This window comes from Bacillus rossius, chromosome 7 (assembly GCF_032445375.1).
Source record: "Bacillus rossius redtenbacheri isolate Brsri chromosome 7, Brsri_v3, whole genome shotgun sequence".
In the NCBI taxonomy this organism is placed as follows: domain Eukaryota; kingdom Metazoa; phylum Arthropoda; class Insecta; order Phasmatodea; family Bacillidae; genus Bacillus; species Bacillus rossius.
Window position 1 is genome coordinate 46,110,036 of NC_086335.1, and position 22,923 is coordinate 46,132,958.

Here is a 22,923-nt window from a genome sequence, read left to right on the forward strand (position 1 = left end):
ATTCACATCCAGAAATGCTTCCAATCATGGAACCAACATTGGGATAGGTGCGCATCTGTAGCCAAGGAGATTATATTTTTTAAATTAGATTAGTTAAAATTTGATTTAAGTTTATTAAAACGTAAGAACAATATTCGCCGTATTTTGGATCACATCTCGTATCACATGGAACTCGAACCCAGGACCCCTCGGATGGAAAGCCGGCTTGCATCCGACTGCGCTATGGAGGTGGGCTCGCTCAACCGTATCGGTCCCATCGGTGCCTTGGTCTCGCGGAGCTCCGGTGTTGCCTAAGCCCCCATAGCGCACCAAAGCCACTAGCCGCGTGTTTATCCAAAGTCCTCGCGAGCCTCGAGGCTTTGCAGTCCCGTCGCCGTCGGCAATCACCCGCCAGAGTCGTGCGAATCGAAGGCAACAATAAAGGAAAAAAGAAGGTCGCTCTAGAAACAAAACAACTGTCTGCATGCCCTTTTGCGAGCGCATTCTAAATTGAAACCCTGTGACGGGGTCTACCTTGAGTCTCGACGACGCGAGATCCTGCTTCTGCAACCGGTTTGGGATCGCAGTTCCTGCTATTACCCGTAGCAGCAGCAGCAGCCTGATGAAATTGTCTTCTTCTCCCCCACCCCACCCCTTTTTTCCCGTATTTCCATCCCAGAACGAGCCGAGCCCTTTCTGCAGGCCTCGACCTGAGCCACTTAACCACAGTTACCAGCGCGGTTGGAGTGCAATTGGCCGTGTGCCGTTCACATTGCTTACAGAGTGAAAGTGTCGCATCACGCCGGCTGGTCGGTGAGACAATCGTTGCAACTGCCCAAGGATTTTGTGCCTCTCAAGGACAGGAACAATATGCAGATGCGCCGTGGTTTGTCTGCTGATCGGGGTAGGCGCCAGCATTGCTGATAAGGTTAAAGGGCTAAGAACACAGCCAACTGTCTGGTTAGCTGAGTGAGGCAGGGGGGCTAAGGTGGTGACTATATGCTGGGATGGGTAGCCCTAGCCTCTGGTCATAGCTGAAGTTCCTTCCTGATCAAAAGGGGAGAGTAATCCCTTGACAATTCTGTCTTAATTTACTTGCTATGGAATGTATAAATTAATCTGTAAAACAACTCCCAATCTACCCTTGAAGGGCGCATATTTGGGAGGATAGGTTGAGGGTGTCGACCTTCGGGTTGGAACACAGATGTTCCAATACAGTTGCGCAGGCTGGGACAGAATTCGATCGATACACTTCGGGAAAAAAAAAGAAGTGGTAAACATCAGATGAATAAGGTATGCCTCCGCTAGCAGTTGTTTCCTGTAATTGACGGCCGTCTGCAAGAAAAACCATTAGTTTTTTTTATACAACGTTTGTTTACTCGCTGGATGGCTACGATTGGTAGTATTCTGGCGGTAGACATATGTCTGAAACCACGAAACACATATAATGCTCCAAAGTTTTAAAACACAGCTGGTCTGGAAATCTTATCGTAAAAAAAATAACTTTGGCCCACTTAATGGTCTTCTATACTTCCTATAGCGTATACACGAATTTTAAGTTGGGACTGAAAAACTATTTCATTGCAAATAATAGAGAAAGTATTCAAGATAAGCGATGAGCAACGTTTCGTGGCCTGTTCCCGACATCGAACAAAAACAGACTGTGTTATTTGGAAAACCTAATGTGATTTTAACCCGCGCTGTTGTCGTCGCATTGCACAGGTTATCTCTTTGTATCATCGTTAGGTTAATGGACGAAAATCTGTAGGATTCCCAGGAGGGCCGGTGGAATAACGGTTATCACTCCCGTTTCGCAGTTCAGATTTTGCAATCACAAGCGTGTCCTCTCAGAGAGGGGTTTTTAAATCAATAACGCCCCCCCCCCCCTCCTCCAAAATATTCAAGGTATCTACGTCCATGGTTGGGTTGGTCTATGCGTCACTGTTTTTTATCTTCTCTATTTCCTGTTTGTGTTGCAACTGTCTATCGCTGTCATCACACTGTGTTCGTCTACGCAGTAATATTTTATTTCTGACTAAATTCCTTCCATGGAACGAACTATCTATGCCGTCTAGACATATTAACATTTGATCTCAAATGTTCTCCGTGTGGTTTATAATATATCTACATCTTTGCTGTCCATTCTTGAGGTGTTCCCACGACGATTGAAAACCAGCACTTATGTACGCGTGTTACTAATTATACTTACTAACTTTTATTTTGCGTGCAAATAATTAATAGAAATAAAAAACTGGAGTGATATTATAAATACGGTTGGAAAATTATAAGTAAAAACAAGCTACCATTTTTTTAAATAAATACTCAGTCTTCGATATTAATATAAATACACGTTAAAATCTATTACTTAATTTAGTAAAATAATAAATAAATAAAAATACATACTGAATGTTTAATCAAATTTATTAATTATATTTTATTTGTTTGTTTATAATAATGCAAAGATTCATTATTTATAAAGCAAATAAATTATACATACAGATACATTACCTCGCTTCAATGAATAAATTTTAAAATACACTTGAAAAAGTTTACAAACACATTTTACATAAATAAAATTCACAATAAACAAATGTTTTAACGATATGGACCATTATTTAATATCAATCTCTAAAGTATAAAATTTAAAGGCACACGTATATTTTTTCTTTAAATATAGCCTCATTTTTTTATGTAGTCTTTTTTTCGTCCAGTGAAAATTTAATTGCATGGCGTGTGCTCATCGTAAAATGTCACTCTCATAATTGTTTTCATAAAACGCCTAAAGAAGTGTCGTGACGTAGCCAGCCAGAACCAATAAAACCAACCGACCGAGGTGACAACATCGCTCGCTCCAAGCACTATGTCTTCGGCACATGATACCATCTATAACCACCCGCCTGCGTCACCTGGCGTGACCACGAGCGTCTAGGCGACCATATAATTTTCCGCTCCTAAGAGCTATTTGTTTATTATCGCCTCACGAAAAAGACGTATGTAATCCTGAGCCCACCCAATTAAAAAAAAATAGTAAGAGTTTTACTCAAAACTTTAGTTCTTGTTTTGAACTGATTTCTTCCAACAATGTAATCGATAGTTTTATTATGTACATGTTTATACGAATGTACCACTATATTGTTGTTATTGTGGGGAAAACAACACTGAAATATAACCCAGTTAACTAACTATATTTATATACTAACTGCTATGAATATTTCTTTTCTTAAATTGAATTAATTTAAATGTCTATCAACAAACTAATCATTCACACTTTGGCCTGAAAAAAAAGAATTTTTTTCGTTGCTCAATTACTCGGTTGCCTGGACATAAATATGGAATGCATTGGGTCTCGTTGACACGATTCATGCTGACAGTGTAACGAACGCTCTTTGAGGTGACCTACCCGTCGTTGACAAGTTTTGCCACGTTTCCCACAAGTGGAAATCCGGAACCCAAGATCGCCTGGCGTTGGCCGCACAGTTACCTGCCCTTTATCCCACCTCCTTTAACGAGACGTTAAAAGGAGCCCAAAATACCCCCACCTGCTCACGCGCGAGCGGAGCACCGCATACAACCGAACAATCTCCACCCTTCTCCCCAAAATGCAGCTGGAGCGATTACGGACGGCACATCCGCATACCTGCATCGTTTTCTTTCGTGTCGTTTTATAAGTACTATTGTGTGGTAGCATTTCTACGAAGGTGATGTTGGCCCCTATCGTAACGGGGTCAAATAAGGATTTTTCAAAGTTTGGAAATATGACGGATTTTTCTTTGAACCTATTTGATTTATCTGGGAAGCTACTCCCGCTTCCACCAAGGTTGTCTTTTTCATTGCCGTACATTCATAACTTTAATTCTCATTCATCTCATCTCACCTCTTCGTCAACGAAACATTAAGAACAATTGTTAATTAAAAAAAAAAATCTAAAATAAAAGAGACAACGAAGTAAGTAAGCGCGTGTAAATTCAGCGCTCTCTCTAGAAAACAGAACACGCACTAGGAGGGAGGTATTTTTGGCTCCGTTTAACGTCTCGAACCCTCCCACGGCCGGGCACGATCAACTCCGAGCGTCTACGAACTCGGCCGAGGAGCGGGAAAGCTTTATTGCGACCTAGGCGACCGTGCGTGACGGCAGCGCCCCTGGTGGCGAGACTCGGTAAACTCCGTGCCCTGTCGGCGACCTTATAAATCAAGAGAGCGGTGAAGGGTGTTTGTGTCTGTGTTAGTGTGTGTGTGTGTGTGTAGAGGGAGGGACTTCTTCGCCGAGGGAAGCCGTGACAGCGTAATTATGACAAAGTGTCGGGAAGTTTGGGGAAACTTATCGATCAGTTTAAACAAGTGGGCGTTAAGCCCGAGAGAGCGCAAGGCGAGCGGCTCGCCATGCAAGGGGTGAGTCCAAAAAAAAGCCCCCCCTTTTTTTTCCAACAAAAGAAAACTTTAAAGTTAGGGTTTTTATCTAGAATGGTTGTGCAAAAAAAATTAAAGTGGGATTTCAAGCACTTGAATACCAATTCGCTGCTCATATTATTATGAGCCATGTTCGAGTTTGAGCGAGACACGTGCGAGATTTTCGTCATTGAGAGTGGCAACTAGGCTCTGAATATCTGCTGAGGACCAAGAGTGTCGACAACCTAAGGCTATAACCCGGGGCGCAACAACAGGGGGGAGGGAAGGGTATTTTACCCCCCCCCCACCCCCTGAAACCTTGAAGCGGGGGCAAACCGGGGCAAAGAAAGTGCTGTGTAATCAATTTTTAGATAATAAAACTGCTTAAATAGCACCATTTTCCACCTTGAAATACAAATATAGGGGGGATCGATGATTCTTTATCAAAAGGTATATTGCCCCCCCCCCCCTTTTGGAAATTTAGTTGTTGCGCCCCTGGTTATAACCATACGTTTCGAGCTTAATTTCATTTAGCAATAAAATCGTTCAGTTCAACCTGTGTGACGTTGTATGTCAAGACGACCATATCTTTCAAACTCGTGTATCTACGCTTGCAGCAAAGCCTAGGTGGTGTAACTGATGTAGGGTAATAAAATAGCGCACAGAGTAATTTTGTAAGTGGTTGTCGGTTTTTGGAGAATAAGTATAGAGTGAGCACAGTAGTATATAAAAGGGGCTCCAGCTCCAGGAGCCAGGTAGCGGAACCGAGGAGCCGATCCGTCATCTTGGATTCTGACGTCACGGCGGCCATCTTAGATGACCATGACTTTTGACCTTGACCTCCAAAATCTGCCCAAAATTTGGCCAAAATCACCAAAATTTCCAGTTTTATGAAACAAATTCCTCCAAAAATCTAAAATAAAAAAATCCCTATTTAGAGGGAAAAATTTCCGTTTTGAGGGAAAATTTTCCCATTTTATTCCTGAGAAATTTCAACGGCTTTAAATGACCTAAAAGCTGTCTATGAGTCCTAAAAGCGGTCAAAGAGTCCTAAAAGCAAGCCGCCATAAGCAGCTGAGACCCTGACCTTGAAAATTTAAGATGTAATGGCCACCATTTTGAATTGTGACATCATCGTTGCAAGTATGTTATGCAGCCATTTTTAAAATCTGTAATTATTACCTGATTTAAATGGGAAAAGAATAAAATTAATAAAAAATTCAATTCATAAAAATTTAGTATAAAATTTTGCCATTTTGAAAATCGTCCACCATCTTAAAATTCCGTAATTACTATAAAAACTATTTGTGAAAATTTTAAACTTTATAAAATTCTAATTCGGCGGGAGGAAAAGAAATGGCGGCCGATCCTTCCTTCATGGAGAACACTGACGGTCTGATCACACACAAACACCCCCCCCCCCCCCCATACATATTCATGTATATATTACAATATATAGTATGACATCACGACCACCATCTTTTTCGTCTTTTGGAGGCCACCATCTTGGATTGGATATATTGTTTTCGTCTGCTAGAGTGCGCTACTGCCATGGTAGTTTAATTTGTACATGCAAGAGTGCAGATATTAGTCATTTCCAGGTCGTCCGCCATCTTGTCGGTCGTCTTTGCCGCCATCTTGGATATCTGTATTTATTAAGCTATAAATTCTGGAAAATTCCAAAATTCATCAAAAATCAGCAACTAATTAACTGATTGATTCGATCAATTGCAGTACTTAGTTCGATATGTGATCAATCCAAAAAGGGTAATTTTAGGTTAAAAAACTCTTATTTAATAAAATATGGTGTAAAATCCTAAAAGAATCTTAGATTCCTAGTCTACCAGCCTCCAGTAAGCCGATAATAAAATATTTGCCTCCATATTTGATATTCGTAATAATTAACCTAGAAATTATGAAAATTTATCTGTTATATATTGTGGAGAGTATTTGTATATAACTCCTTTCAATTGAGTTGTAAAATAGAAGAGTGTTCAATTTAAAATGTTTAGCTATTTTGTTATTCATTTTAAAAATCATTGTAGCATTTTGAAATAAACTTCAAAAACCTGTGAAGTTTCAAGCGTAAACTCTTTATTTCTTCTACGTGCACACTCTGTTTACAACGAACACAGAATCCATCGTTTATTTGAGTTGTAATATTCGGTGAAATTCCGTAAATTTACTGTGATAGTTTAATATCTTGGGACATAAATACTTTTTAAGTCATTTCATACTATATATATTCTATAAATTGTAAAAAAAAAAAAAAAAACCAAGATGACGATGACGAATCCTACCTTACCTTAACTTCGTCTGCTAAGTGAAGCATTATTCGCGTCAGCACATATATATTATCTTTCTTGAACAATACCTTTGGATTAAAAATATATTTAACTAACAAAGTATGTTTAGTAATATATAAATATTTATTCAAATGTTACATCAATTCTGAAGTTGAAACTTGGTTTACTGCTCACACCGTTTAATGTAAATTTTACGGTTTTTCTTACCAACAAGATAATTTGAGCATTAAATATTGATACGAAATTTAGTTTTATTAAAACGTAAAAAAAAATATTATTATATTTAAAACGTACAAGCGATGAAAATTTCAATTTTTTCGATTTTATTTTAAAATTTTGCACTATAGAAAATGTGTGACTAAATCGTGGGGCGACCTTTAAATAGTATATTTTAATTTTCTTATATTTGTAAATAACATTATTACGGAGATTGTGGTTTATGATATAAATAATTTTACGTTTTTTAAATTAAATCATTAACTATACTTTTTTAATATTTTTACATAGGTACCCTATGACTTATTTATATAATAATGTTTTAAATCAATCTTCTCCTTTGCGAGAATCATTCAAAGAACCTGGTTACTTTGTGTTGAATATATAGACCTACAATTAGTTGAGACAATCCATTTTAAAGGCCTACAAATCATTGTTCAATGTAATTGTAATAAAAATAATATTTGGTATTAAGAAAATGATTGCATCTTCAGAAATATGTATCACAACTGTAGTTGTTTTTCATATCACAAGAAGCTATAAGCTAAGTTTTCAAGGGTTCATATGCAATAACACATGTTAGAAATTACAGTAGATTAACGGATTTTTTTGCGAAGAATTTAACTCAACTTAACTAAGAGTTCTTTGTAATTTCAAAATTTTGACTAAATCTTCGTAGAAACTACGCAGTTTTTCGACTTGAGAGATTTATTTTTTGTTCTAACCAAAAGTAGACAAACACGTAGACAAAAAAAAAAGAGTGTTCTTGCTGATGCGTACCTACTTAACCAGTTATTTTATTTTATTTTTTTCTTAATATTCCAAGAATACTTTTATGGCTTCATGTCCAAAGTAAGTAAACTCAGTGATTGTAAATTAACGGAGATAGCCGTAAATTTTGCGAAGATTCCTGGATCATTTAGAACAGTTTTTTTTTGTAAATTGAAAGTGGAAATTTTTAACAGTGTGTGCTTCGATTTCTTGCTGACTTCCACAGTACGTAATCGATGGTAGTTTTTCTTCTTTATTATGTCCATGGGACTTTAAAAAAAAAAAATCGGTATCTTGCGCAGTTCTTGGGGCATGCGCACAGTCGGATAGTACCTCTGGAGTAGGCTCTGGGGCGCAACTTTTTTTATTTTTTTATTTTACCTTTTTTTTAAATTTGTTTCTCGGCCAGATGATGAATAGGTACAAACGGGCTGGGCGCACTTAACTCCTCGCCTCGTTTCCGACATTAATTAAACACGAAAACGAGAGGGAGTTGATTTGTAAACGGGCGTGTGTGGCAGCGGCGCCTTCCTTCTCCCTCTTACTCTATCTCCCTACCCCCTCTCCCTCCCTCTTTTTCACACTACTCTCCTCAGAGCTACTTCTTGAGCGCGGTGAGCCGCTGCTATGCGCTTTGGCAATTGGCTGTATCCCGTTATTTTTGGCGCCAAGTTCAGTTCTCTTCTCTCTTCCTCTCTCTCCCTCTCCCTTCCCTCTCCCCCCCCCCCCCCCAACTCCTTTAACCCAAAACTTCCGCACCTACCACCCTTTTCGCCGGAGGAATTTTTTTTCCTCCCCTCTTCTTGCCGCCGCGCGGTTGTCGGATCAGAAAACTGTTCTCCGGGTGAGCTGGCGCTCTCTTGCGCCGCGGACGAAAATAGTCCCGCCGTGCACGCCTCGCGGACCTGTCTTCCTGCGCGCCGCGGATAAACAGCTGCGAGCCGCCTCGTGATCGTCACACTTGGGACCGTGTGGAGTCACGCTTGGTGCACAAGCGCGCGTGTAATCAGTACACGTGATAGATGTGAAACTTCCTTTGCAATTCAAACCTCGTCTCGTAAGGACATCGTAAGGGGTAAAACGACAGAGAGAATGAAGACAATCTTATAAATAAACTTGAATTAACCAAATCATTTCTCACATCAAAATAACAGCTCAGGATATCAATAATTATTGATAAATAAATAATGATTCATTCACAATAAATATTAACTCACTGTTGAAATACTCACACCATACAGAAAAACTGTGCGTGTTATTGTTTCTTTAAACGATTCTGCCAAATCTCGGAAGGAAGTATGAAATTAATAACAGATAGCGCTATATATGCGGGGAATGCAGGGACTGTCTCAACAGAGCACTCTACGCTGCTGGTTGAACATGAAGGAACGCGGGCATTTACAGCTGACTGTATAGGATACATATATCTATTTTCAGAACAAGCACATGCGTACACTCACTGTGTTAATCTTTCGTTCATCTATCTCTTTCGGTTATATTTTTTGGGGAGAGGCGGGGGACGAATCGACGCACAAAAAAGATAACGAAAACGAGCCCAGCAACGTGTATAGCACAGTGCTATCTCTTTATATCTTTGGCCAAGTACCTATTTTTTGTCCTTTTCACGTCAGAAGCGTTTCATAACAATTTTGCACAAAAAGGTTGCATTCAAATCGGGCCTTGAAATTTTACTCTCATCGCGCCTTATGTGTCACTTCAGAAATCACAGTAACCGTAACAGTAACAGTAGGTCGTGTGCACAATATTTGACCGCCATGTTTTCGAACCTACTGATTCACAATAGCGCATAGGATGGTCGTGTGCATGGGAGACAGGTCGACAGGTCGTGCGCATAGGAGAGAAATTAATATATTTTATTTCTGTTACGGGTCCATGGCACAAAGACCAATAAGAATTGAGTAGGAAACCATTTTGGCGGGACTAGAGAACTGATTGTGTTTATTTATCATATTGTGGCATGAAATTGTCGAGCTATTACAATATTCATATGTAATTCCTGCTTTGAAAATTAATTTATTCATGATATTACTTATGAGTCACTAGCAAAAATTGTAAATAAAATTTGTTTCGTGGTTAGAAAGGTTAGCAAAAATATAACCCTTAGTTATTTTTTTATTGAAAATCTTTGCTCACAAATTGCTGGTCAGATGTCACGGAATAATTATTTGGTAGTAAATATAGTTTCCTATTAACACTGCCAGCAGATGTCGGATACATAGCGGAATTTAATTAGCTGAAATTAACAATAAGATTTCACAAGTCGTTTGCACAGTCGTGTGCATGGCCTGCTATGCACTCGCTTATGTTTTATTGACGTCACAACGTCTAATAAATCGATTAACGCTGGCTGCACGCACGAAAAAGTATCCCGTTACGCACATTGTCCCGTTACGCTGTGTCCCGTTACGCTCATTGTACGCTTGTGCCGCATCTATCTCTCTTCCACTCGATTGGAACAACCATCGATTTGACTTTTTCGAGGCACATTAAACTTAAAACACTCCCATTCGTTTCCTACTTTTCCTATCATCGTCCTATCCTTAATAGAATAACACAGATTGGAAGAAGTTAAATAGCAAACATGTATAAAAGTTATAGTTAAAATAATCTCTTCGTTAAAGTAATAAAACATATTTGAATTAATGAGTGCAAATAAAAGTAAATTTATCAATTATATATTAGATTTTTTTCACTCCTTCTTTGTATCCCTACAAAATAGTGATAATTCAATAAAAATGATTCAATTTTATTCAAAAAAGTATGCAATCATTTCATAAATATTTTGTTATGACGTTGTCACCTTAAACTATCGTCCTTAAACCGACTTTACATCGTCAATAATAAATTTCAGTTATTATAATTCACAGTTTTAACATCAGTTAATTACTATCAGTCACTTCTTCAAAATTAGTTACTTGAAGCCCTCAAGGATTTAAATTATTTTCCTTTATTTCATTTATCCAGCAAATGTATGTATCGATACATAGATGGATAGAAAAAATTCTAATAATACTAATTATTGTTTTATATTGGTATTATATATATTTTAATATATCATTTATAGTGTATTTCCGGTTTAATAGTATTTAGGCATCATACTATTTCCATTAAAACTCATTCTATAGAATTTATGCAATTGTATGAGTGCACCAGTTTTTTTTTTAAATTTGAAATACCAACTTTTAGCGACCACTGTCCCAATATCATCAACCCATTTTCAAACATTACTGCTTCGATCGTTGGATTGAAATGAATCGATCTATCGATCGCTGAGCCCACGTACCGCGAAGTTGTGTGACTGGCCCACAGTCGTAGAGGGGAGTGGCGGGACAAATGTGAACCTATCATCAAAGCAATGCTTGCAGTCTAACTAATAATCAAAAGAACCCGAAAAATATTCCGGATCTCTTCTTCTCTTTCTTTGGACTAGGCGGCACGTGATTCTCACTCGCTATTTCTCCCTGTTTACATATTACTGTTTCAGCGTGTTCAAAGGGTGTGTCGGGAGAACTGAGGTCCAGCCACCAACGTAAAGAAGCTGTGTATACGTGTTTCAAGTCTACTTTTCTACCTCTAGCGATACGTAATTGCATTTCAAGTATTTTTTTCCTCGCGAATATTATCACTAGCAACGTGGTTTTTGTTAATTGATTAATATAAACATTTTAGAAATAAGTCTATGATTTTAATTTGGATGTGATTTAGCTAGATTCATTGTAAAACTATAAAATTTCTTTTACTGTACTTTCACAGTTAATTCAAACAAATAACTGATGATCTAAAGTGTCGATTTTAAATTTGTTTTGATTATAAAAATTAAATTCAAATTAAACTCAATATTGCGGACGACACCGAGACTTCAGTTGAAACGAAGGAATATCTACGTCAGAATTATTTCTCCGTGAAATTATTTAAGGTATTCTACTTAATTCAGTGAAATGCGACGAATTATTTCTGTGACTGTATTTAACTTGAGGACAGTCATTTCAACTGTTTTGCGAAATGTACCAATAGATACCGCGACTTGAATTTAGGTGCAATGCCAGTCAGTAACACCTTGCGCTATTCGAAATATTCTTACAATGTTGAAGATTAATTAAATAAATTTTCATGGACATACGGCAAAGCTGATTTACAGTGGACGACACTGGATGTCATCAGTCAGTTTGTGCCTGACAACCAGAGCAGATGTCAATTCCCGAAAGGTGTTGTCGCAGGAAGCGTCGCTGTGTCTTCCAGATTATCTGTTTTACAGAGGCGCACCCAGGAATTTTTTTCGGTGGGTGTTTTAAGTTTGTTTTTTTTATGAAGGAACACCGGTTTCAAAAATAAAGAGGGGGATAAGTAATTCACGGTAGCAGACTACAAATGTAATACTACAATAACAATGATCAGCGATCACCAATCTTTACTACTGAAGGCCCGAAGCCAAAGGAAAGGAAAAATATATATCGGAATGAAGTAACTACAATTTTTTACACTATGTGTTAAAGTTCGCACATTACACACTTTAAAGGTAATATATTATAAATCTTTTACTGGTTATAGTAATTTTGGAAGTCTCTAATTTTCAGGAATACTCTTTTTAAATAATTAATCCACAACATCAGTAAAAGAATAATTCTAATTTTGTCACTGCATTTGAAGGAATTATGAAAATAGACTTGTTCAAATGTTCCGTCTGTCCTTCCAGGAAACGAAAGCCTCATATTTAACAATACTGCATCAGTTCTGTCAAATACAGTTGGTGATACATATTGCAGACATGCTAAATGAAATGTTCGTGGTACACTATTAAAAAACACTACTAAAAAACAATTATTCACGACAAGGCAATATTATTGGCTTGAACGATCAAGCAAATCTCGTACGTCGAAACTCGAATGATTACACTTATTCCATTCCAAGTATTCCGTCTGCGCTGCTATAATCTACTTTTAAAGCATGGCTTCATATATCAAATTGCCCCCCCCCCCCCCTCCCCACCACCAACAGGTTATAGGCTGGCGACGCTCTTGGGCACGGGTGAGTTGGGGACTGGGTTATGTAATGACAGACCATTTCCTGGAAAATGTGCGCAGGGCAACAGTTGTTTACTCATCGCGAGATACTTGTGAAGACATGCACGCAATCATTGGGTCGTGCCTGCACTGTGGTAGGAATTATTCGTCTAGAAATGCGAATTAATGTTTTTGTATTGCACAGTAATGTATGCTCTCTGGCGACTAGAGCCACGTGATATCACAAGTGCCTCTGTCCAATCTGCATTCCTGCCACGGATCTACCATCATCATGAACTGCAGGTTTACTGTGTTTCATGTAAGTTGTCCGTGTTTTGACGATTCTCTTCCGAGAAAGACGTCCGCCCTCTCCATCAGCGGCGCAACAACAGGGGGGGGGGCAACGGTATTTTGCCCCCCCCCCCCAATTCCCTTTGAAACCTTGAAGTGGGGGCAAACGGGGGCAAAGAAAGTGCTGTGTATTCAATTTTTAGATAGTAAAACTGCTTAAATAGCACCATTTCCACCTTGAAATACAAATTTTCCCGGGGGAGGACCCCCGGACACACGCTTCAATAGGGGGGATCGATGATTCTTTATAATAACGTATATTGCCCCCCAATTGGAAATTTAGTTGCGCCCCTGCTCTCCATTATAGTGGTAGTGGTGCTTAATCCTAATACTTCCCGGCTTCTTGAAAAATAAACCAGGGTCTGTGCTCTCCTGTTTGTGTTTACAGGCACTTTTCTCGGAAGAGCAACATAAAAAAAATGAGCAATTAATTGAAATACAGTATAGTAGCTGACACACAAATGAGAAATCTATCAATTACCTGCAAGCCGCTTACCTTCATGTTCAGCATCATAACTAGTTCCTGGCTTTGGTCGTTTGGAGAAGTAGTTCAGTAAATTAAAACTATGCTTACGTTTAGACATTCTGATACAGCACTCACTATCAACATCAGTTCTAAAACTCGCGAAGAAGAACACTGCTCAGTTCCCACAATATTCGGTAATGTTACACGGTAGCCTAAAACAGACTGAGTAAGAGAAAATGAAAACGCATCGACTAACAGAACGAGGGATAACGATTAGGGGAGGGGGTGCCGGGTAGAGATTTTTAGGCGCTGCAGGGGTAAGCATAGTAGTCTGGCGACACCATAATGTATACGCTGACGTGAAAACATCTCACAAAGTTTGGTAAATTGAGCGCTGCCCATAGACCATCGTATCTAATTTGCTGGGACGGGGAATGTTTTTACTTTTTCCATTCTAGATTTTTTCTTCACATTTTCGGAGGGGGTTTAAACCCCCAAAACCCCCTCCTGGGTGCGCCACTGTCTGTTTAGTATCATGGTTGGGTTCGTCTGTTTGCCGCTGTGTTTCCCAAGATTGTCGTTTGTCTGTTCTTGTTGTTTTAACTGTCTCCTGGTTGTCAGCCCACTGTGTTCCGTCTTTGTTGGAATCATTATTTTTTATTTTTGACTTTTAACTTCCACGAAATTCTCTAATATTGGGCATGCTCTTCGTGTGTTTGTGTAATAAACTTTGTTGTCCTTTCTCGAGGCACGAGTATAAACCAGCAAGAGTAGTTTTCTTCAGGTCGGAAAAAACTTAGCAACTCAGTTGTTCAGGAGACAATGCCTCGACGATCGTCGAGATCACTGACAAGGCTACGTCTTCAGAGCGCCGCGCGTCTAACCAATAACGCGTCCAGCACTCATATACCCTTCCCCTCTTTTTTTTTTCCGCAGTCGCTCCCGGCGAGGGTAACGAGAGATGGGTGATGTCATCCTCGCGAATCAACGTGGCTGACGGGTGGCGATTGGGGAGGGGACGGAAGGCCTGAAGCCCCAATCACCGCGCGTCCTCCCCAGCAGCGCCAACACCACCTCGTCCTGGGAGACCTCGAGGGAGTGGCGAGTCCCTCGCCGCAAGGGTCTCCGCGCGGACTTTGAATGTATATACTGTATAGAAGTCGCCAGCCCAGGTTAAAATTTCTAATACGGTTTTGAGGTAGTTGGTTAATTCACCGCCGCAATCGCCACCATCTCTAGGGCATCGACTTGTGGTGGTCCCTAGCGGACAAGTGTCGAACTCTTCAAACACCCCTTCCCCCTCCCGTTGAATGACTTTGAGCTGCAGTGAATGATGGATTGGGGGGGTGCGGGGAATGACAGCGGGCGACAGTGCTGCGCTCTAACGTGTAAATAACAACTAAGACGATACAGGGCGTTACGGCAGCGCCCTGCAGCGATGAAGTTCCCAAGCTGCTCCTGAAAAACGTAGAGTAAATCCTATCCACTCGCGACTTCTATAGAGTATATATATTCAAAGGCGCGGACGAAGCCAGGGGAGAGGTCCCGTGCCGGCCGGAATACAAGCGCCGCTCCAGAGGAAGGGCACAGGGGGCGATAGCCCCTTCCGATCCAAAAATTTTACTTCTTATTTCTTTGTAGGGAATATCAATGTTAACTTAAAATTCTTTCGTTAATGTGCTAAACTCTTCTTTCGACCGAAATTTGTACGAAAATACTGAATTTCAGTATTTGAGACCTTATATTCTGTGAATATCCCAAGGGCAATGTCATGATTATTAACTGCATCCTCCTGTGTGTGAGAGCCCTGTCCGAGAGGTCTTCCTGGAGCCGCCATTGGCCGGAAACCTCCCTTCCAGGTTCAAAAAAAAAGGGAGGGGGGTAAAAAAAAAGAAACACAAGCAAAGACAGAATAAGACAGTAACAGCCAATTAGCTACATAAGGTTACACACATACATACATCGCTAGGGGATTGCTTCCCCTTTTGGATTGTTTACCCCGCCCTCTTAGCGTCAGCCTCACCGGCCTGTCATCCCCCCCCCCCCCCTCCCATGGGCGAGGATACTGAATACGCCGTTTACGCATCGAGAGAGGTGTTAGAGCTCCGGCTATGACTAGAGGCTGATGCTACCCAACCCAGCATAGTCACCACCTTGGCCCCCTGCCTCACTCAGCTAACCAGACAGTCGGCTGTGTTATTATCCCAATAGACTTTACCAGCACTGCTGGCGCCTACCCCGATCCACCACGTCACTCTGGGACCCGTCAATCACCCAGTGAACCCGTGGTCTTGTGGAGTATTATCCAACCTCTCCTAGCTGTCCAGGCCAGTAACCGGCTGGTAACACAAGGTTACGGAGAGAGAGTTTTTGTGAAAGATTATTGTCGTCTTTAGTAGGCTACCATAATGCATTTCCAGACGATTATACCAATGACAGCCAACATGCCTCATACACAAAACAGGCATTAATTGTGTTTTTATGAGTTGTCCATGTCTATATTCAATGCCGGTTTGCACACGTGTTACTTGTACGCAAGACTTCCATACAAACTTGACATTGTGTGTTTCTTATATTTAATAACATTTACATATATGAATTTATGACTTTTTAAAAATAAATTCACCAGATGACTTAAGAACAAAGTACTAAATACGACTAAATAAAAAAAACACGAAATTTTCCGTTTTATTTTCTCCAGCAAAATCGTTACTTCAGTTTCTATGTGTAAGCGTTGGAGTTCTAAAAGTCTACTATTCCCTTAGATTTTTGTGTGACAATCAATTTTCTTTTGAAAATTCAACAATAAAGAAAGCTTATTTATAAAAATAATCATGTAATCGTCATACTGGACAGTCTCCTTCACTGAATCCTGTCTGCGGCCCTGGTCCCCGTCCCTCGAGAAGCCAGAGGGTGGGTCGCAGTCGGCGCCAACAAGTTCCGCGCGGTCATCTGCGTCAAACACTCTGCGTAGACGCAACTTTTCATTTCCTCAAAATACAAATACCTACAGCTGATGACAGAAACTACCCGGCCTACCCGCGCGCACATGCGGTGCGCAGAGCTTCTGCAAAATAACAACGCGATCTGGAAAACTACTCAAACTATATTAAAAGTGGTTGTTTCTGTTTGCGTGGGGGAAAAAAAAAACTTTTAATAATACGTAGTTGACGTATCGTCGCACATTGTGGCACCTGTTCTGGCGGGCTGTCACTGGACACTGCTTGCAATCTCGTGCTGGAGCTGAGAACACATCTGGTCCGTTTCCCCCACCTACAGATTCTTTTTTTTTTATGCCTGAGCCACTTGATTATTTTGACCAGTGCACACGTTTGCAGACGAGGCTGCACGAAAGACACACTAAAATGAGATCGGTGCGAAGCAACGCCATCGTGTAAGACGGACGGAAAAGGAGGGGAAGCGAGGCCACTAAACCCCCGACGATGTGATCTCTGAAGCCCGACCACGCCGCGTGTTGCCAACATCCGCGCGCGGAATCGCCGCAGGGGAGTCTGCCAAGTCCACCCACAGGTATGCGGACTAGGACAAGACGGGGGAGGGGGGGGGGAGGGCCGCGACGCTGACCCTCTGCGGGAGCCGCAACCAGAAGGGAGTTTCCCGCGTCGAGGTTGGCAACAGTGGCCCGCCGGGCCCCCTCGAGCGAGGAACTCACTGTTCAGCGGCGTTTTTTCAAGCAAAAATAAAAAATAAACTACTTGGGCACGATGAGAGTAAAATTTCAAGGCCGAATTTCATACGCAACGTTTTCGTGAAACGCGACGCGAATAGGTACTTGGCCAAAAAATAATAAAGAGAGCACTATGCTTTATACGTTGCTGAGATCGTTTTCGTTCTCCTTTTCTGTGCGATGATTCGTCCCCCACCCAAAAAAAATAGAACCGAGAGAGATAGATGAACGAAATAATACGACAGAGTGTGTGCGCATGCGCTTGTTTCATAAAATAGATAAAGGTATCATATAAGTCAGCTGTGAATGCCTTGAATTTTATATTTGCTACCAGCGCGATCCGCCTTGTTCAACCAGCAGCGTAGAGAGCGCTACCTGATTATGAATTTAATATATATGCGGCTGCGGATACAAGTATTTTACAAGTGAATATTTACTCAAATTAAAGAAATGTTGAAAAACTGTTATGTAGCCCTAACTAGTCAGCTATAAACACACTGCCATAGAGTAAATAAGGGTACGCACACTATGTCATTCCTTATAAGACAAATTGGTTACACTCGCGCATGCGCAGAACACTGCAGCCGTCAGATGGTCTGCTCACGACGAAGCTGGCGCAGTCACTCGATTGTTGTCGCGTCGCGTCTGATCCACGATGGTTTTTTTTTTGTGGCGTCGTATCCCGTCTGAGTACGTGCGCGATGCTTTTGTGTAAACACAAATGAAGTCCCTCATTCTGTATGTGCCCGACCTTAGCGAGCACGACCACAAGGGGAAAAAAAATCTTTTGGCGCATTCTAAAGTGTGCTTATAGTTGTCGCTTAAATTAACTTATTTGGAGAGCCCTAATTGAGTTATACATTCAATATCCTTCCGCCACTTAGACAGCATTTTCATGAGCCTGATGGCATGCAGGCATGCGTTGAACCAGGTAAGAATTTCACTTTGTTGGCAATATGAACACGTCGCTATTATGGCCAAATATGTATTACATCATAATGAGAAAATTTTTGTAAGAATTTAACCCCAAAATAAATGACAAGACAATATTCAAAATTCCTCATATTGTTATAACTTATAAAGTTAAACTACTTCAAACTAACAAAGGCTTTGCTTTGTTGAAGTTATACTTCTTTCACGAGGTTCTCGCGTTTAACGTTTGCGTTACTTTCTAACGCAAGAACGGAAGAAAAATGGAGAGAATTAACCCGTGAGTGATTGCTCGAAGGCGCGGGGTTACTGATGGCAGCAACAGCTTGAGATTTCTTATACTTTCAAATACTTTTGTAAACGTAAGCATACTTTCTCATACTTTTGCATACTTATGAATACTCTCGCAACTCGTAATTCGCATCTCTAAACCATCAACTCTGAAGTTGGATCCAGTTTTTCCATTAAAGTTGTGACAAAATGTGTAGACATTATCCAATAGAGTTATTTATCATATATTTAGATTACACTGAATACATGGACAGACTCTAGTAAAAGTCTACTTAACCTACATCCTATCCCACATATGAGTAACTCTTGAATTATATGAGTCACCCGGAATCGTACGTTCGAGAAACTGGCCTATCACTCGTGGTGACCAGTAAAAATACAAAAAAAAAACTGTTCATAATGATGCAAGCATATGGTGGGGGAGCAAGTTGTTTTCCGTGGGATTTTTGTGGTACAATATTGGGAGATGGTTTTTCTGACAGGTATTAACACAAGGAAAACGAATATGGATGTTGCCAGTCCCAAAAATTGTGCAGAGCGGCGGGGGATAGGATTCAAAGTGGCCGAAAATGAGTTACACCAAAACAGCAAAAGCTTCTTCATTTATAGGGCTACAACAAATTTTCAAAGCTTAAAATACTTCGTGATGAGGTGTTAAGAATTGTTGTTAGGAAAAGTAGTTAAAATACACATTTGTATTAAAATATTTTGAATAAGCTCATTTTATGGTTAGTTAAATGTTAATTTTGGTTTGTTTCAGATGGATATGAAGAAGTTCAAAATGTAACTCAACTATGAACTGTGTATAATATGTCAACAGAAATCAATGGAAGGACTTATTATGAACCCTACCACACATGAAAAGGTTTTACAGTGTGTGCAAGAGAATGCAAAATACCAAAACGTTAAGTATGTTTCATCAAATATTCGTCTATGGGGAGTGACTGCTGCAATGCTGGCTGACAAAAGGGCATTGTGGCACCGAAGTTGTTACCAATATGTCACTCACAAGGGAAAGTTGGAGCGTATGAAAAAGTGCTATGAAAGGCAAACTCAGGCAACACCAACTGTGGTGGAAAGCAGCACATCAAGACTTACACGTTCTAATTGCATTCCATTCAACAAAGATGTATGTTTCTTTTGTAATGGTGGTCAGACAGATGCAAATTCACTGAGGAAGTTGTCGGTTGATCATGCTCAGAAATCCCTGAGCGATGCTATTGCTAATAGTGAAAATGAAGCCCTCCGAATAAAGCAATGTACAGCCATCAACCCTGAAGATGGTCACGCAATCGACATTAGATACCATTTGCCATGCTGGGCAAAGAATGTGACACATGTACTACGATGTCCTGATACTAGTGTACGAATATAACTGCAGCCCCTGAAGCTGCATCAGAGATTGAATTCATCTGCATGATTCAAGAGTGTTTAAAGACTGGTATCTGGAGTATGGCCGATGTACAAACCACTTACGAAAACATTCGTGAGATAAATAATGTCAGTGATCCATCTATAACAAGGAAAGAGGTTAAGGAATGGCTGCAGAAAAATGTTGCAGATGTAGAATTTAACCATCCAACACAAATAAATAAACCTGAAATTGTTAGTTTAAAGTGTGCGCGGGATATTGCTATGACATCACAGAACGATGATGAGGAGTTGGATGTGACTATGAGGAGTTTATATGATGCTGCTAGTTATCTTTGTAACTCTATTTTGAATGCTAAGAAATGGGAATTCACAGGATGTCTAGAACCAACAGAAGAACATGTGCCACGAGAAGTGTATTCGTTTTTCAGATGGCTTATATGTGGTACTGTCGAACGTATGTCTTCAGAACGCAAGCAATCAATTGTTAACAAGGCTGTCATGAGCATATCACAAACTGCCATAGTTATGACATTTAATGAGAGACAAGTAAAGTGTTCAACAAATAAAAATGTTCAGTTTACGCATGTAATGCCTCAGCAAGTAGCTGTAGGATTATCAGTGCACCAGTCTGTGAGGAACAAGAATGTCATTCAGCTTTTGCATGGCTATGGACTGTCTGTGGGATATGATCGACTTCGACGATATGAAACACAAATAGCTGAAACGATAATAAGTGATATCAGAAGCAATCGTGGAGTGTAAGTGCCGGGAGACATAGTCAAGGACAGATATATTTTCTTCGCAGTTGACAATGTGGATTTCATGGAGGACACACCAGATGGAAAGAATACTACTCATGCAACTACCCTTGCAATTTATCAACAGAAAGAACCAAACGATAATTCACGAGCCATACACTTGATACAATCATCAAACAACAGAGCCTTAACAGAAATTCCAGACAGCATGACATCACTGAAAGAATGTAATATGCCTACAAAATCAAACCTACATTCTCCAACTTATGCTAATTTATTCTTAATGAATAATATAGATGTAAAGGAAATTAATTCATGGCTCATAGCAAAGACATTACATTCTGAAGTTGTTTGTGAAGAAAATGATAGTGTCAGTTGTGGTCGCGCGATTAACTGGATTCCCACATGGCCTGCATACAACTTCCACAAGAGTAATGCATTAGGTACCACAAACCACAGTACATGTAGCACCATTGATTCACGCACCCTCAACAGAATGGAGTACACTACTTACTGTTTTACTTCAGGCTCAGAGCATTAATTATGCAGTCATGGGAAATAATAGGAAAACAGTGATTACATTGGATTTGGGTTTGTATATACCAGCTAAACAGCTACAAATGAGTAGAAGCGACCTTGATCATATTGTGCTCAGACCAGGTGAACTGCACATAGTAATGGCAGCACTGATGTGTATCGGTGCTTTTGCAGAGAATAGTGGATTGGATATGGCATGGATTCTGTGTGGCTTGTATGGATCTGCAACAACAACTTCGATTCTTCTTGGAAAACATGTAAAAAGAGGGATCGAAGCACATTTGATAAGTCTTGAGGCGCTATTTTCACAAAACATGGAAGAATTTTATACGCAGAATCCAAGCTTTAAAAATGACATTCAAAGATCATGTACAAACATACAACATGCATTTTGCAATGGTACTAGAAAAAAAGAATCAATAAAGAAAGCAATTCATCAATTCGAGCAAGTTCTTAAGTCAAAAGATATGTATGCAAAAATGGAAATGTTTGATGTAAAATTGCAATCTGTTCCAAATGCAAAGGCAATGTTTCTGTATATGGACATGGTGATAGATTTGTATTTATTCATGAAATCTGTTAGAACAGGTGATTGGCAACTTCATTTAATCTCTCTTGATGTATTGGCCAAGTACTTCTTTGCTCATGACAAGCTTCACTATGCTTGCATGATTCCACTATATTTTGCAGAAATGCAAGTTCTTTCAGAAACCAATACAAAATTGTTCCACGAGTTTTCAAGAGGCAATTGGGTTGTGAACAGAAACGTCATACCTTACTGTGCTATAGGGGCAGATCATGCTCTAGAACATATCAACCGTACAATGAAGGTAAGTGGAGGATTAATTGGTATAACACGTATACCATCAGCCAGAAGAAGATTCTTCTTAATTGCACCTGCTATGGCTCTTATTGCCGCAGAATGCAAAGCAACAGCAGGCATTGTTTCTAAACAACGTGGTGTACATCATGAAGACACAAAGTCTTTTTTATATCTACATGACCGTAACGTGAATAACCTCGCCGAAGTGCTACATAATCAAGGCAATGTATTTAAAGAAACATCTACAGATCTTACGAATGTCATGACAAAGGCTGTAATGAATGACAGCATAAAACAAGATGTTTGTGACAGAAATGTCATTGGCCAGAGTGTTTATGACAGGTTTGTTGAAACACGCATACAAAATAATGTAACGAATTTATGGTCAAAAATGACGATGTTGAAGCTTAGCATGTTTAATAGTAATGGGAAAATAGTGTGTGAAACTGCAGTCTAAGATACTGCAGCTACAAGAGGACCGTGCATTGTTTGTTAGATTTCTATTAGTTGCTAAGTCAAACACAGATCTCAGAGAATCTATACCTAATTATGAGCTTTCGGTATTTCCACGTGCGCTGTTCACTCTGAAGGTGACCTGCTTTTACCAAGTAGCAAGAGTGACCTTCTTTCCATTCTAGAATCTCAAATTTGAAACCAAGCATCTCTTCAAGATCCAGAACCAACCAACACCATGTGTGTTGCAATACTAGATGGTATGGCTTTTTTTGCAGAGACTCGATAAGCCTCATACTATAAATACTTGTGAAGATTTGTCCAATAACTTCCTTACAAGATTACAGACATACTATGATTCCTATGACGAAGTGGATTTTGTTTTTGATAGATATGATATTCCTGTTTCCTTGAAGAATGCAACTCGACAAAAACGTCTCAGAGGAGGTGACTCAATATCCTATCATATCACTGACACTACAAGAATAAAGAACATAACCATGAAAACATTGCTGTCAAGCGTGCAGACCAAAGACGAACTAACTGCCTACTTAGCAAATAAAATTATCTGTC